Here is a 5,722-nt window from a genome sequence, read left to right as displayed (position 1 = left end):
CACGACTCAAAATCCAACAAAATGTACAAAACTATAAATCTCATTCACTCACGAGTCTAACCATACCAATTTCATCAAAATCCGACATCGTTTGGTCCTTCAAATCCTTAAATTACTTCTCCAAAAATCTCAAGCTCTAACCCCTCATTTTTACTAATTACAATGAGTAAACAACGGAAAATCATCATATATACAAGTATTAGGGCTCAAGAATTTTACCTCACTGATAGCCCTTGAATCACCCTTCAAAAATCACTCCAAAAGCTCCACAAACCGACTTGAAAATGGTGGAAATGAACCAAATTTGCGAAGGGTTCTATTTATGGTTTCTGCTGAGGTTTTTCGCACTTGCGGGCTCTTTTTCCATGCCTGCAGGACCGCACCTATGTTCAAGGCACCGCATCCGCGAACTCCACTTAATTCCCCAGCTTCTGCACCTGCGCAACAAATTCTCGCGCCTGCAAAAGCGCACCTGCACGTTTCCTCCGCTTCTACGAAGCCTGCCCAGCATCTCCCTTTCCGCATCTGCGCCCCAGGTTTCGCACCTGCGGGATCGCAGATGCGACCTCTAACTCGCACCTGCCCAACCTGCCTACCCCAGCATTTCCCTCACTTGCGAACTCCCCACGCGCACCAACGGCCTTGCATCTGCGACTCTTTCTTCCGCAGGTGCAAAAATAGCAGTAGCAGCAGCTTCAGCTGCATTTTCCAACTCTGACAAATCCATTAACCACCCGGAATCACCCCGAGGCCCTCGGGACCTCAACCAAAAATATCAACAAGTCATATATCAACATACTAACTTAGTCGAACCTTCAAATCACTCAAAACAATATTAAATCATCAAATTTCCCTCGGATTCAAGCCTAAGAACTTATAAATTTCCAAATTCGGCAACCGATGCCGAAACTAACCAAACCACGTCCGGATGACCTCAAATTTTGCACACACATCACAAATGACACTACGAACCCATTTTAACTTCCGAAATTCCATTCCAACCCCGATATCAAATTTTCTACTACCAACCAAAAATCGCCAAATTTCCAATTTCGCCAATTCAAGCCTAATTCTATCACGGACCTCCAAATTATATTCCGGACGCACTCCTAAGTCCAAAATTATCAAATGGAGTTAATGGAGCCATCAGAATTCAAATCCGAGATAATTTACACATAGGTCAATATCCGATTGACTTTTCCAACTGAAGGTTCTAAATAAAAGACTAAGTGTCTCATTCCACTCCGAAATCACTCCTGGCCCGAACCAACTAACCTGGTATATCATAATATAGATTAAGAGCATAAAGGAAATAGAAATGGGGGAAATGAGACTATAACTCCCGAAACGACCGGTCGGGTCGTTATACTGTGGGTGGCTAAAAGTATGCTATATCCGGGTAGACTTAGGATCTTATTATGTAAGTGATGTGCTACTTGGTTTCCATTTGATAGCGTAATTATTTAAAACTTATACTTGAAATTTGACAGAAATAACATTGGATTGAATCTAGGATTATGAATGAAATTTGATAAGGATCATAATTTGGCGACTTTAAATACTTTTGAGCGATTTAGCGAGATAATTGATTGAGAGGGAGGATGTTCCGCCTACTCCAAAGTCTTTGGCCTTATGTTATACATATGCGACTCGTAATTCGATAGGTTCTTCTCTTCCTGGGGATCGTGCCAAACGCCTCGACAATATTGATATATATTGGGATGTATCCACGGATCGGGCTGATCGACCTCGGCAGTGTATATACACGACTATTGGATCGGGCCGATCACGACCCGAAATTCAAATCTCGGGGCTGTGATGGAGCCTAACATCTACTTGCTAGGCAATCCAATGTGATAAACTAATTTAATAAAATCTGAACAAGATAGAGATAACTGCTAAATTACTTAAGCATAATAATTCAAAACAAAACAAAAACTACGATATAGCCTTTCCCAGACATCTGGTGTCACGAGTATATGAGTGATGATAGGCTATAATCTCGTATTTTAGTCGCTTATTGCACTCTAATTCAATGCACTTTACTTGTGTTTGAGCTTTAATTGATAGTGATTTGCACTTATTGTGTGTTTTATGCCTTTTAGGAGTGATTCCGAGCTATGTAGATATTGTCGAGCTAACCTGAGCTATTTAGAGCTTTGAAGTCTGAGTAAAAGCCAAAAGGATTAAACTAGGATCGAGTTCGGGCTTCGAGGACCAAGTCTGGACATCAAAAATAGAGTTGGAAGCTGTACTCTAAGGAGTTTTCACTACCACAACGCATGAGGCGGCGCATGGGACGGCACATAGTGTGCCGTTGTAGTGCATTTATGCTTCCTGACAAGTTTTATTGGTCTTTGATAATCTCCACTACCACACTGTGTGGCGTGTCTCCTCATGTGGCGCGCCTGTATTGTTTTCTAGAGTTGTTTTCCCAATCAGCAAAGGAAAGGCTAGTTTCGTCCGGACCCGACCCTACTTGGTATAAATACATGGAAAAATATTATTTTCTGGACTTTTGGATACACTTTCGACCTAAGGAAGCTAAGGTTGAGGTGGGAGGACACAAACACAAGGAATCATCATTCTTTCCTCACTCAAGACCCGAGTTTGGATTGGATCTATGTTTTTCTATATTTTTATTATATTTGTGATGAATTTCTCCATATCTATGGAATAGTTCCCTTTGGGGTTTGACTATTTTGGTGTATTGATGATTGTTTGTGGAATAACTCTAGTTTCATGTATTGAATTCGTTTTTGGATGATTTAATTGTTGCAATTATCTTCACTAGTTCATGTAATCGAGAGAGGCATAACTTTGTGATACCCTTGCATTATCTTGTTGGTTGAGTTTATAGATTCTTCTAAGTACTCAAAAGAGGATAGTTGATTTATTGATTAAACCTAGTTAGTAGAATAATCGAAAGAGGTTTTCCTAAAGACCATTCCACTACGTATTCTTGCATATCTTCACAGTACTTAACTTAGTTCATCTCGTGAAGTTAATACTAAATCGAGAGCGGAGTTTTTGCTGAACGTATGATCGAGGAAATTCGAGACTCACCTGAATGTTAGAAGTCAATTAACTAGAGTTAGATCCCGAACAATTATCTTGCACCTAGCTTGTCAAAACCCTATCTTCTCCCACTGATAATCTCGTTTTCTTATTCCTTATTTCGGAAGTCATTAGTCAATAGCCTTAGTTTATTATTTAATTTTAGTTATTAATCACCTCAATCTCAACTGTGATCCTCCCGAATAGCAATAAAGCTAGAAACTACGAGAATATTGTTTAACTCCAATCCCTGTAGATACAATATTAACTTTACTATATTCGACTAGCGATCATTACTTAATTGTATAATTCGAGTTCGTCAAATTTTGGCGCCGTTGCCGAGGATTGTCAATCAATAGTGTTTGAAATTGTTTTTAGTGCTAATTCAATTATTTTTCTTTTTATTTAATTTTTCCCTTTTTACGTTTGATTTCTTTGACTATGAACATATTGCAGGTTAAGCTTGTTGGTGCATGACTCGAGCTTCTGCAAAAGAAGTGCTACCATATGAGCCAAAGTTAGAAAAGAAACTATGACAGTTGAGAAAGGAAAGAAATCTCACCAGGACTTCAAAAAAGGTTGGACAATCCTAAACCCAAGAAACTATGGCCAAAATCGGTGATGATGAGGTGGATTTGGCTGCAAGAGAGGAAACCCAACAAAAAGAACAGGCTCCACGGGTAGCTGAGGAAGCAACAATTAGATCTGTAGAGGATAATTTTGAAGAAGAGATGGGTCACAAACTTAATCAGAATTGACCCTTGGTTGCAGACTAGTTCAAAAATATAGCTCCCAGACCAGGGAGATCATTGGGTGACTATGCCAGACCGATCTACAATCAAGGATTGTCAAGTGTTAAACCACCTCTAATCGCAACTAACAATTTCAAAGTGAATAAAGGCTTGCTTTAAATAATTTAGTACATCTGTGTTTTCAGAGGAAAGATGAACGAAGATCCAAACACTCATCTATTGGACTTCGAGGAGATTATGAACAACTTTCAATACAATGGGGTGTAACAGGATATAGTGTACTTAAGGGCATTCCCCTTCTCACTTAAAGATGATGCGAAACAGTGGCTTCGAAGCCTGCCCACTGGGTCGATTAGAACATGAGAGGAGATGGCATGGAAATTTCTTGATAAATACTTCTCATCAGCTAAGACTGGTAAGTTTAGAAGAGAAATTCATAACTTCTACCAGAAAGATACTGAAATTGTTTTTGAAGCATGAAAGAGGTTTAAGGAGATTGTTAGAAGGTGTTAACATAGCGGTATTGAACTGTGGAAGCAACTCCAGGACTTTTGGGATGGAGTGACACCGGCCTCACGTAGAACATTGAGCAATGCAGTTGGAGGCCCTTTGATGAAGAAAACTCCTGAGGAGATAGTAGCAATTCTTGATGAAAGAGCTGAAGTACAAGGTGCAACAATTCGAAATTTAGAGAAGCATGTGGGACAAATCGCAACAATATTGTATGAGAGGGTTCAAGGAACTCTCCCTACTGATACTAAAAGAAATTCCAAGAATGTTGTGCCCTTGAGAAGTGGGCAAGTATTGAAAGATCTCACCCAAACACAAAAAGATATGAACCTCGAATAAACAAGTGGGGAAAAGCTGAAAAGTGATGTTGATGAGAAGAAGAAAGGCAAGACAGGAGCTGAGAAGAAGAAAAAGGAGGAACTTTAGAAGACAAGGGAGGAACTTGAGGAGAGCAAGCACATGCCTGTTCTACCTTTCACCCAAAAGCTGAGCAGAGAAAAACTAAACAAGAAATTTGAGCGATTTCTGGATTTGCTGAAACAGATTCATGTAAATTTTCCATTCAGAGATGTACTCTCATAGATGTCTGCTTATGCTAATTTTTTGAAGGATATTCTTACAAAGAAGAGGAAAGTCGAAGATACCTTAGTGGTTAAACTCATAGAGCATTACAGTGTCATATTGTGAAACAAACTCCCACAAAAGTGTGGAGATCGAGGGAGTTTTATTATACTTGCTCTTTAAAAACTATTAAATTTGATAAACTTTTATGCGATTCTGGTGCTTCAATTAATTTAATGCCTCTATCTATCTACATGAAACTTGAGAAGAAAATTGGTGAGATCAGGTATGCACCCATATCTTTGTAGTTGTCAGACCAGATGACTATAACACCCGATGGGATAGTGGAAGATGTGTTAATTTGGGTGGATAAGTTTGTATTTCTTGTGGAATTTATAGTGGTGAATATAGAGGAAAACAAGGAGGTCCCCCTAATTCTAGGAAGACCATTCTTAGCTACGGGTAGAGCCATATTAGGTATATAAGAGAGAAGACTCATGCTGAGAGTTGGTGATGAAACACTAAATTTTAAGATGGATGTAGCAAAGGGAGCACCAAAGGATAAACTGGTTGCAAATGTGGAGCGGAAGGTGAAGGGCTCGAAAGAGAAGGCTGCTGTGAGTGAAAAAGATAAGTGTGGGGTGTACCCAAAGAAGGCTTAGAAAAAGCTGTCCATATAGATGTGTGCATTGGTTCGGGCGCGAGGAATGGAGACCGACTTCGATTCCGATCCCGACTAGATATTCAGGGAAGATTTCTTTACCTTCTAATTTTTAATTGTGTGCCATGGGGACATGCCACCACTTAAAGTGTAGGGTGGAAGATATTTGTATGTATGTGTG

General features: G+C 39.6%; 1 pseudogene; it reads right to left on the bottom strand.

Moving 5' to 3' along the window:
• Positions 1-4,226: 4,226 nt before the first annotated feature.
• On the bottom strand, positions 4,227-4,325 carry LOC142169279 (small nucleolar RNA R71; annotated as a pseudogene).
• Between the last annotated feature and the right edge of the window lie 1,397 nt (positions 4,326-5,722).

The sequence above is a fragment of the Nicotiana tabacum genome, chromosome 14 (assembly GCF_000715075.1).
Source record: "Nicotiana tabacum cultivar K326 chromosome 14, ASM71507v2, whole genome shotgun sequence".
NCBI lineage: Eukaryota > Viridiplantae > Streptophyta > Magnoliopsida > Solanales > Solanaceae > Nicotiana > Nicotiana tabacum.
The sequence above is the reverse complement of the archived record's forward strand: the minus strand, read 5'-3'. Positions and strand labels throughout refer to the sequence as shown.